At 37.2% G+C, this 11,997-nt stretch overlaps 1 long non-coding RNA gene across 1 annotated transcript; it reads right to left on the minus strand.

Annotated features, from left to right (window-relative positions):
• Positions 1-8,747: 8,747 nt before the first annotated feature.
• On the minus strand, positions 8,748-9,651 carry LOC143416988 (uncharacterized). Its single transcript, XR_013097225.1, has 3 exons — positions 9,417-9,651; positions 9,040-9,285; positions 8,748-8,845 (listed from the first exon to the last, which is right to left on the minus strand). It is a non-coding gene; the product is annotated as an uncharacterized LOC143416988 (long non-coding RNA).
• Between the last annotated feature and the right edge of the window lie 2,346 nt (positions 9,652-11,997).

The raw sequence follows: 11,997 nt of genomic DNA on the forward strand, positions 1-11,997 counted from the left end.
TTACAAAAATTCTGTTGACAAATGTGTTACAAGATCTCATAATCGGTACATAAAAATAAAAATAAAGAAAATTATGCAATTTTTGGCATTTAATAAATTACACTATTAGGTTTAATAAATTAGTTGTACTTAAGTTTTTTGTTGAAATAGACACTTACACAGTTTGAAGCACAGAGCTTTGACCTCCATGATGTCTCGCTGCTGACTGTGTGGACAACTGACAAATGTAAAGGCAGTGAGCGAGGGGCCTTTTCCCGTGTGGCTTCTTTCTGCAGGTAAAGCGATGCTAAATGAAAATAGTTTTCACAGAAGCTGTGCTGCATTCAAGTTTTCAAGTGCATTCAGTATTTCAGATCACTATCAAATGAGAGAAAAAGACAGAATGCTGCTTTCAGTATGAAATGCAGTCATGTGGTATTTCTCATGCTCACCGTCATGCTTTCACCATCAGTGATATTGTTACTCTTGTTCCACCTATGGCCAAAATTTTTTTAATGAAAATTTAAAAAAAATTAGTATATCCATCAGCATTTTCATTGCCTAATGTTGGATATGTTCTCTGTTAACCACATCTTTACTGATATGCTGAAATATTCAGCGCCCATATCTGGATTTGTTCTGGAACAGTTCACATTATATCTATCTGTCTGTCTATCTATCTTTTCAGTGGCTGTTTTCAATTATAAGTCTTTCTCTTCTTCTCTTAGCCGTGGTGTCCCACAAGGTTATGTACCGGGGTCATTTTTTTAAAAATTGTTTCTACTCCATGTTCAGCACATTTTGAGTACCTTTAAGGACATGTTATCACTCCTATGGAGCTGGAATACAGTTATATATCTCTTTTAAGCCCCAAGATGTTTCAAAGCTGCAGGTTATGAATAGATGCTTAAAAGGTAAATGGCCTGCATTTGTATAGTGCTTTTCTAGTCCTTAAGGACCCCAAAGCGCTTTACACTACATTCAGACATTCACCCATTCACACACACATTCACACACTGGCGATAGCAAGCTACATTGTAGCCACAGCCACCCTGGGGCGCACTGACAGAGTGGATGGTCCATTAAAAGTTGGATGGTTAGAAGCTTTCTCCGACTTAATGATGAAAAAAAAGTCCTTGTTTATGCCTCTCAGATATTTGTGCCCAGTGAAAGCTCTTGGATGCTTATATGAAATCTCTGTTTTGCTCCTGTTTTTATCTGTTAAGACATATTGTTGGACTGGTGGACATTGTTATTCATGCATTTATTTCATCATGTTTGGAGAACTGTACATCAGCAGATTTTTCTGAACGCTGCTGTGAGGCTTCTGACTAAAACGTATTTGTATGTCACACTGTTGCTGATTGAATACAGTCTTTTTCAAGATTCTGGTTCTGACTTTAAGAGCTCTCCTAGACAAGCACCAGCTTACATTAGATAACTTTTACATCCATAGATCTCCAGCAGGTCTTTGAGGTAATGTTATCAGAGCCTATGATGATAAAACTAAAGGAGACTGTCAGGGTTCCTGGGTCGGTGACCCAGTGTTTTCAGTTCACACTCACTGTTTATCTACTGCCTGTTCCACTTCCTGTTTTATTGTGTTAGCCTTGGTCTGTGTGTATTATGTTCAGTCCTCTTCCCATTATCATTAGTTCATTATGTTCAGCTGTGTACTCACCGGTCCCTCATTATCATCATTATCACCAGCCTGTGTATTTAAGCCCTCTGTTCTACCCATTCAGTGTCGGGTCATTGATGATGTAAGTCTAATGTCGTCTGTATGTTAAGTCAGTCAGTCTTTTGGTCATTCATTCATTCATTCATTCAGTCAGCCAGCCAGCCAGCTATTTCCTCCCTCTGTACTGTTTGCTCGCTCCTTCGGCAATAAACATCCACCTTCACCTACCTGCCTGTGAGTCCAGCGTTTGGGTCCTCCTTCTCTCATCCACGACACTACCGCTGACAGAGACAGAGCTTTGGCAACAGTGGCCACCAGACTCTGGACCTCTCTTCCACCGAGCGTGAAGTCAGTGGACTCTGGTCTCATTCAAGAAACGACTAAAAACTCATCTTTCTATGCATCTTTGTATTTGCATTATCTGCTGTGTTTTAGTTCACTGTCAAAGGGATGAAAAACAATGACTATTGATGCATGTATGACTGTAAATATGGTTTGTGACAATTTTTATTGTTATTTTTTATCACTTTTACCGTTAACTCGGTTTCCCTGGGTCTTTTCCCATGTGTCATGACCAAATCTCCCTTTTTTTGGTACCGGTACTGGTTTTATTTTGTTGTATTTATTTAAGACACCTTAAAGGCCGATCCGTGAAAATATTGTCAGACATAAACCAGCACGTGGATGGGTCAAGATCTGTCTAAATAAATAAATAAATCTGGGTAAATTCCCAGATGATTAAACATGCAACTACCTGAAATGAGTAAAGAAAATCAACAGCCTATTTATGCAAGATGATTCATAATTTTATTTGGGGGGTTATATTGTTGGGTCTGATTATTGGGGGGGTCATAACCCCCCTAACCCCCATGGAAATTGCGCCCCTGCACATAGGTACACATACCTTAAAAACAGCTCTCTGGCTGACAGTTCTTTAGTGATTCTCCAGGTCCTGAAGTACTGGATCGTTTCTGCAGCTCAGAGTTACATCTTCTCCCTTTATCACAGGAACAGCAGCAGTCTCCAGGATCAGAAAACCAGTTGAAAATCAATGTGTTGTTTATTTAATTAAAATGTGTGTTTGATTATGAAAAATTATTGCTTACTAAATTAAAACATACCAGTAACAGTGATGTTTCAGGGCGATCCTGTTGCTATTTTGTCATTAGCGTAGCTGTATGATTTTATATTCTCTTTTAATGTATGTACAACAATATAATGAGAGACCCCCGTCACAGTAAAAAGTTCTCGGCTCATACTTAAAGAGCTGTGATCTGTTTGGAACAACAAAGCGAAGCTGCAGCTGAGATTAAGAAAAGAAGAAATTAATTTCAGTTTTATTTTTGAATAAAAGAAAAAAAAAATATCAAACTAAACACAGTAAAATAACAAAATACATATCAAATTTCCATTGATTAAAGCCCCACTGTGTGTGTGTGTGTGTGTGTGTGTGTGTGTGTGTGTGTGTGTGTGTGTGTGTGTGTGTGTGTGTGTGTGTGTGTGAAATACAATAAGGCCCATTTGGGAGGCTAACCTAAGAGACAAAGTGACAGAAATCTGCCAGTAGAGGTGTGTGTTGGGACTGACAGATGGTTTTAGGTTGGGAGTCACATTACATCAGGTTAATTTTCCTTTGACTTTCACAGACCACAGTGTGATCGGCAGTGAGAGCAGAGCAGATGTTGATGAGTTATCTTCAAAGCGAAAATAAGGAGTGAAAAAAGGTATTTGTAGAAACAGCAGATTAACCAGTTCATTTCTTCAGACGGTCACTATTACCAGCAAAATGAATGAATCAGTGAATTGTTCATCAGCTACATGAAGCATGATGAGTGTGATAACTGGTTTCATTGATCTATTTTTTTTATCATTGCATGGACAGTTTTCTGTTTCATGACAGTTACATTTACACATGGGTGAACACAAGTTAGAAAGTCTGAGCTAGACCAGCTGTCAGTGAGGAACAGCAGCAGAGCCACAGTCACATCTATGAAAACAGTGTGTAAGATGAGGTGAATGTGACAGCTGTGCTCTGAGGCGTGGTGTCACTGAATGTTTCTGCAGAGATTATTTAATATGTATAAAAGACAGAGGTGGATTTAAGTGTTTTTTCTGATCAGAACATATTGAACACATTGCTTTTAAACGTGCAATAATATTGAATGTGTTCAGGCTGCCCCCTGCAGTATGTCAACTAGCAATACAAGACTGACAGAAATAAACACAATTTGACACTGAGTGCATTTGGCTAATATATCAGCCAATTATTGAAATTAAAATTAAACAATTCTATATGAAAATCCTTGTTTTTTAATCTTTATTATCTTTATATAATTATATCTGTTTGACTTTTTAATTTCAATTATTGAATGTGAAAACAGAAAGTCACAGGTCGCATATTTATCCACAAACACAGCACAGATATAGAGTCACAGACCATGATGCATCTGCTTCTAGAAATACAGCAAACAACAACAAAAAAACGAATCAGTGAACTGGTAAGCAAACAGATACATGATGCAAGAAGCATGATGGTAACATAATTATGACAGTCAGGCTCTGATGCGTGGGCTCTCTGAGTCTCTGTATAACTGGCTGCAGAAATTACAGAAACTAATGCCGCGGTAAAACTGGCTGGATGTAAAAAAAAATGTTTGGAGATTTGTTTTTTGTTTTTTTTGTTTTGTTTTGTTTTTCTCTTCCCGCAAAGAAGCAGAATCAGTCAGAGGACTCTGTCAGTAAACAAAACACACCACTTATGATTTATAGCTAGATGTGATCAGATTGATTGGGCAGAACAATCTCTATTATCTTTACTCAAGTGGACAATTTAAACAGGACAATGAAATCACATATAATTGAAATTTTGTCCCATGCCCACAGGCACGGGAGTTTTAAAGTTTAATAAGTCTGCAGCACGTTGTAATACCAACAGTAACCACTACATTTGCAGCAGAGGAAAGGTTTTTTCCTTCATTACATACAATAATACAGTACTAATGCAGTTTCTTTGGCACCTCTGTTGATGACTGATAATATGTGCACTCATTATTATAGTAATAATGAGTGCTCTTCCACATATTATCAGTCATCAACAGAGGTGCCAAAGAAACTGCATTAGTACTGTATTATTTAACACTTGTCTTAAGTAATACATGTTCATATGTGTCCATATTTATACTATTCAACCAATGCTGGTGCATCAGTACAGCTATAACTGTTTACATTTCTTTAAAACAAGCTCATTTTGAAAACAGCTCCTGGAGGTTTTACTTGTCAGTCCAGTGTCTTTAACAGGCTGGCATTGAGGGCATCACCGTATATAATCTTTATTTGTTGCATACTGGTGCATATGTGGTGGAATTAGAAGGGATGTTTCTTTTATCATGACAAACACAAATTTCAGTAATGTCTACATTTCAAAAGTTAATTTAATTTAAAAAAACAAGAGTATTGTTAATCCTTTGCATAATCACATTTTCTGCTATGACGTAAACATATTAAATATGCTTGATAAATTAGTACCTTGTTAAAATCCATATTGATAACATATTATAATCCATATTCATCATGAAATATGCTGAAGGTTTTTATCCTTATACTGATAATTAGCCTATGAATTATAAGCTTACTATAAATATTCAAGCAGAAAAGAGCTGAGCAGCACCTTACATTGTTAAATATACATACATTACATACATTGTTAAAATCCATGTTGCACTTCATCATGAAATATGCTGAAGTTTTTTATCCTTTATATACTGATATTTGGCCTATTAATTATAAGCTTACTATAAATATTCAAGCAGAAAAGAGCTGAACACCACCTCTCAGCATCTTAATCGTATCCACTTCTCACTCCTCAAGAGACACAGTCTGACCTTCAAAATTAGCCTGTTTTCTTTGACTCGACTGAACATTTTCTGCTGCAGTATGAAACAAGCCTGTGCACTAGACCACACATAAAGGCATGCTCAGTAGCAAACTTTGCAGGTGTATTTCACTGCCTACCGCAAATTTGGTTCATCTGTTTTGGAAAATAAAACAATGCGACACATTCACATCAGCAGTTGACCACAGTGAGAACCTGCTGTTTACAAGAAATGAGCTGCAGCAGTTTTTTTTTGTTTTGAACAACATTCATGCACAAACAAAAAGAGCAGAAGCAACAAGTGCTTTAAATGCAACTTCTAAATAACAGACAGAAGCGTTTGCTAGCATGTAAACTTTATACTTATAGTTCTTTGTAGTTCAGTTATATACCAAGCAGATGATGTACAGCTTGTTCATTTGCAATAACAATATGTGATAAATGTGGATTACATCATCGATGTCAATTTCTCTCAGATGCGATTTTTGTCTTCATTCAGCTCTTTTTGAGACCTGTCAGACACGAAATACAGAAAAAAATGTTATTTTCTTTAAAGGATAGAATAAATTTGTAGTTTGTATTACACACCAAAATTTACTTCACAGGGCAGCTAATTAACGAACATGATTTTTTTTTGCCATAAACCATAAGTTTTATTAATATTGCTAGTATTTTTATTTATTTATTTTTTTCTCCTCCTCTTACCTCATGTAGTGTATTTTCGTTGTTTTTTCCTATCAGCCTACCTTTCTGACATGTCTGCCCAATGTGATGTTTGTGTAAAGTTGGTCAGAAGGTTCCTTTGTAAGTGCGCATGCGCCATTAGCGTGCTGCCTGCTGTAACCCTAATTTCCCTCGGGATGAATAAAGTATTCTGATTCTGATTCTGATTTAATATTAACCATGCATCACATATTAGATATTATCTAAATGCAACACATAAAGAATAATCAATCCAAGTTAATCTCACCTTTGAGTTTAGTCTCACCCGGGCGTAAGGTGTAGTAAATGGCTCTAGAATATAACATGTCATCATCTAATGGAGAGATACAGCCATAATGAGAGGACAGACGACCACAGTAACATCAGTGATGATGAACAATATTTGCTATTCACTGTTCATTAGGTCTAATTTGGAATCTTAGGAAAATCTGACAATCAAAGGAACATAATGTCACTATTACATCAGAACATGTAAGCAAACTGGTGGTGGTCATAACTGTGGGGCAGGAGTGCCCTAATGTGACCAGCTTTTCAAAACATTTCTTTGTTACAGGGGTGATAGCAACTGGCTGGTTGTAGATGAAGCTGAAAATATTTTGTTTCCTGGGCATCTCTTTGTGCTAAGCAATGTTTAGGTTTGTTCATAAATTAAAGTGGATGTGTTCAAAGTTTATTCTAAACAATAAAAGTTGCACTTCAGGCCACAGTTTTGACCTGCACGATGAAACTCTTTTCATTTGGAGCAGAAGTGTAGAAAGCTCATAGTGTATTGCAACCCGTTCTCACTCCCAAAGCGTAACATTTTACGCTAGGTGACAAATCGTCACCATATTACGTTTTCGGCTACCCACCACGTTCCTAAATGACGACCTCGGAAAAAAGAGGACATATGAGAACCGTCTGGACTGAATCTACACATGTTCGCTCTTTTTCTTCAAATCGCTTATAAACACGCTATTTAACATCATTAAAGTCCTGGTTAAGGTCAGGGATAAGGTTAGGTTTAGGGCTGGAATACAGGGCTGGAACGTCTATTACCGTGGGAGTGTCATTCACTGGATTCCAGCCATAACCCGCCGCGTACCATAAGAACGCCGAAGGTCTCCTTTCGCGTTCCTCAGGAACGCCGCGGGACGTGACAAAACGTCGACATGTTACGCCTCGGGAGTGAGAACGCTCTGTGTATTATCACCAGCACCTATACTCTTTCCTTATCCATGTTTATAGATACCAGAAAAAACAGCACAGGAAAGCAGAAGTTTTTAACTAAATGTATTTATCTCCTGCTTTCTTAATTATTTTGGTATTATTCCTGAAAAAAGATTTAATTAAATAAGAGAAATAATAAAATAACGATAAGAGAAGAACACAACATTCACAAAACTTATGTTGCCTTGATTTACGTGCTGATGTGCATGATGTGAGCATGCGACAAAGCAAAAGTGATCAATTCAATTCAATTCAATTTTATTTATATAGCGCCAAAACACAACATAAGTCACCTCAAGGCGCTTCATAGATACAGAGAACAACCCAACAATCATATGACCCCCCATGAGCAACCACTTTGGCCACAGTGGGAAGGAAAAACTCCCTTTTAACAGGAAGAAACTTCCAGCAGAACCAGGCTCAGGGAGGGGCGGCCATCTGCTGCGACCGGTTGGGGTGAGAGAAGGAAAACACAAAGTTATGTGCAAAACATCATGTTCAATAAAATATCTAAATGTTTATAACATAAGAACCAAGTTCTTGAGTTTGTCGTGTGTTGTCTATGGTCACAGTGGTGTAAACAGGTTGTTTAGAGCTATAACCTGAAGAGGAAGAATCATCCCTGGGCAAGAGAGGTTATATATATATATATATATATATATATATATAGACTCTAAAGCTGTTTTTTGGTAGCCCTGACGCTTCTTTTTCTGGCTTTGTGCTGTGGTTTGACCTAAGACAGTTTTAAATTATCAAAGCATCACCAGTGTCGAAAACAAAAACACCACATATGACATACTGAGCAGACACAAAAATAATCCTTTCGAGCAGCATATGTCACGTAAAACTACCACACTTCACTTTAGCTTTTATTTTAATTTTCTTAAATGTCAACCTAGAAATTGTATCATTCAGTCTCTCAAACAAGCGATGCAATTTTAATCGATTGATACTGATGAAGTTACTCCCACTGTGACCCTGATTTGGACTGATTAACAACTTTAAATTGATAAATGAATAGAAGGCCATAAAATCGGTAACAAGCATGAAATAGAGTAATACAATTGTGATAATTATTTCTCTCTCACCTCCTGGATGGTCTCCATGTGAGTTTGTCGCTGATGATGTCTTTGAGGAAACTGATGAATAGAAAAGAAAAACCCAGCATTAGAAAAAAAAATGAACAGGGAATAGAAGGGAGCTATTCTTAGAAATTATGTAAACTGAAAAAAAAACTGAATTACCTCTGTGTTTGCAAGTATTAAGAAATCCGACTACCAGCAGTGTCAATATTATCACTAAAATAGGCAACACAGTCCACAGCAGGAATAAGTCAGGAGTGGAATTGGAGTCATCTGACGGGGTCTCTGCTGAAGAATATGCTGCAATGGTACAACTTTATAAATATCATAGCACGTGTAATATTTCTGACTTTAAACATAAAAAATTGTAACATCATTTTTATAACATAAACATTTTCATGAAGACCAAAAAGCAGAAATCTAGTTGTTAGAGTCACATTTCTCTCTCTATGAAGCTCAGACACAGAAATAACTAAATAAAGTTTTAGTCTTACATCTGACATGAAGCCAGCTTTCTGGTGATGTTCCAACACCAGAAATGCTGCACTTGTATCGTCCTTCATCAGACCTGGAAACACTGTTAATTTCCATGTTATCAGAAGGGCTCCGGTCTATGAGGCCATCGTCTTTGTAGAAATTTGCACTTTGGTTGATGTGAGTTGTCTTGCTTATGCAGCGGAGAGTCACGTTGTTTCCCTCAAAAACAGGGAAAACTGGACTCTGTAGGATCACAGAACCATCTGAAGAAAATGCAAAATGTTAAATGACAAATACAAATACATTCTGTACCATACAAGACAAAGTGGACAATAAATCTCACCTAATTTTAAAATAAAACTTTTTACTAATTTCACAAATATGATGAACTTACCAGTTATGGTAATGTTGACACTGTTGCTCCTCTGACCCCCTTTAACCTCACACCAGTACTCTGCACTGTCTGTTACATACGTTTGAGTAATTGTGCATGAAGAGGAATTCCCTTTACTATTACATAATGGACTAAAAGATTCTAACTTGTCCTCAGAGGTTTTGATTCCTCTCAGTTCAGCAGAACCATCAGGGCTCTCACAAACAAAAGATAAAGACTTGAATTGAAAGTGTTGGAGTCTGTTAGGAGTCACACGAAGAGTAGCTGCACCTAAAAATTAGAAACACCACAAGATTAATAGTAAACAGAATAATCAAAATTCTTATAAAATGTGTTAGTAAAAGATGATTAAACTTAAAAGGATTTTAATAAACATCATCAACAGACTTGTAAAATGTTTAAGTCAACCCCAACTTACTCACCCCCAAAAAAGTAAAAAAAAGATTATTTATTTTATTAACGTCTCTAACGTACTCACCCATTTTTTGGGTAAAACCATTTCGAACATGTGTCCCCAGCAGAATAACTTCCAACATTACTAGATCAGCACAGGAAAGCCATAAATTATATGATGTACAGACATATATACAGTAAATCTGAAAATATAAAAATAAACCTTACAACAATTACTCACATAGTCTGAAACAGGGAGTTGTAGTCACCATGTTGTCTTACTGCTCACTGACTGAGTAACAGACTAAAATACAACTGAAGAATATCACTGGGGGAGGGCAGGTTTCCTGTTCCTGTGCAGTTTGTTTAGTCATAATGTCTTATGAGTCTGCAGATTTCAGGTGTAAAAGAGGTCCACCATTACTCGACCTGTTCGTCTGGTTCACTCAAAAATAAATAAATAAATAAATTGGGTGGTTATTACATTTGCTTGAGTCCAATTAGTTGCATGGTCATGCAATATCATAAAATCACACAAGATCTCAAACCATAGGAAAATCAGTTATAATAATCGGTTATAATAAGGCCCAAAATGAATACACACTTCACATAAATGCTCTTGCTATTTATTGTGGTCTAACCTGTCAAGGACAAAAGAGAAAAGATAATTCTGTATCAAGCTTTGTAATCATAGTAATGCTGTAAGTGTTAATCTCGTTAAAATGACGTTAACGCCATAACTGCATTAACGTGTCCATTAGTGAGTTCCCGCCGATCCCCTCGTGCATCGTCCTGGACGGCGTCAATTCGTTAATGAGCTAACCGTGCTAACGCGCTGACGGTGTGCAGCCCCATCAGCGGTAACTCGCTAACGGAGATTTGCCGCGTTAATGCGGTTATGGCATTAACGTCATTTTAACAAGATTAACGCTGTGCCACTAAATCATAGCTTCCCTAATTTTTTTAAAGTATAGAGAGACTGCTCAATGGCGTGGTGGTTAGCACTGTTGCCTTAACGCAAGAAGGTTCTGAGTTCAAACCACAACATGAGTTCTGTGTGGAGTTTGCATGGTCTCCCTGTGTTTGCGTGGGTTTTCTCTGGGTAATCTGGTTTCCTTCCACAGTCCAAAGACATGCTGGTAGTGGGATTAGGTTAATTGGTCGTTCTAAATTGTCCATAGATGTGAATGGTTGTCTGTCTTTCTGTGTTAGTTGTGCAATAGACTGGTAACCTGTCAAATTCTCCTATAAATCCAACATACTGAAGAAAAAATGGTGCATATAGTAAGTTTTATGTCAACCACACTGTAGAATGTGTTAAGCACTACATAAAACAACTGTTTAAATCAAATTTTTCATGGGTTGGATGAACTCAATCAAATTAAGTTGGACTCAACTGCAATAAATAAGTTATTGCACTTGAATGGGAGCAGTTTGGACCAGCTTAATTAATTCATGAATTAAGTTGGAATAACAGAACTGCATAATGCCAAGATAAAGAAATTAATCATTTGGCAATCCTATCCATGGTTGTTTTATGCTCATTCAAACACTTTTTTGGGGGGCTGAAAAACATTAAATAATTGATTTGATTTATTTATTTTTTAAGATTTCAAGCCCATACCTAGCAAACATACACTCATGGAGTCCATGTGGGTACACTGTGGGCAGACCCACAAACCATAGGTGTGGCCTCTGTAGCTGACGGCCTGACCTTAATTGCCTTGAAACTCTGGCTTTGTGTCGAATAATTATGTCTCTTAACTTTAATCACAGTTTGACACACTCTTATTATTTAGGGTGACCATATTTTGATTTCCAAAAAAGAGGACACTTGGCCCAGTCATGAAGAACTTTAATAATACTGTTTGCTTAAAGAAAATCTTAACATATTTAAACGATACCTTCTCTGTCCCCATAGCAGACAGGTCTGGCCCAGATCTGGCATCAAGCTTGCACTTCTGACTGACTGGTGTCATGGCAGAGTGTATGTCAACCAGATGTGCACCAGGTCTGGCAATGATGAAACTATTTATGTTCCAATTTTCCTATTTTAGTTAGAAGACCCAAATGCCATGTTGCAATACTGTACTGTTATAGTAGCCAACATTTCTGTGACGTCGGACTCCGACACATACACACACACACCGTGGTTATGGTGACACGCACTTTTTTTATTATATACTGT

The sequence above is a fragment of the Maylandia zebra genome, linkage group LG3, assembly GCF_041146795.1.
Source record: "Maylandia zebra isolate NMK-2024a linkage group LG3, Mzebra_GT3a, whole genome shotgun sequence".
In the NCBI taxonomy this organism is placed as follows: Eukaryota; Metazoa; Chordata; class Actinopteri; order Cichliformes; family Cichlidae; genus Maylandia; species Maylandia zebra.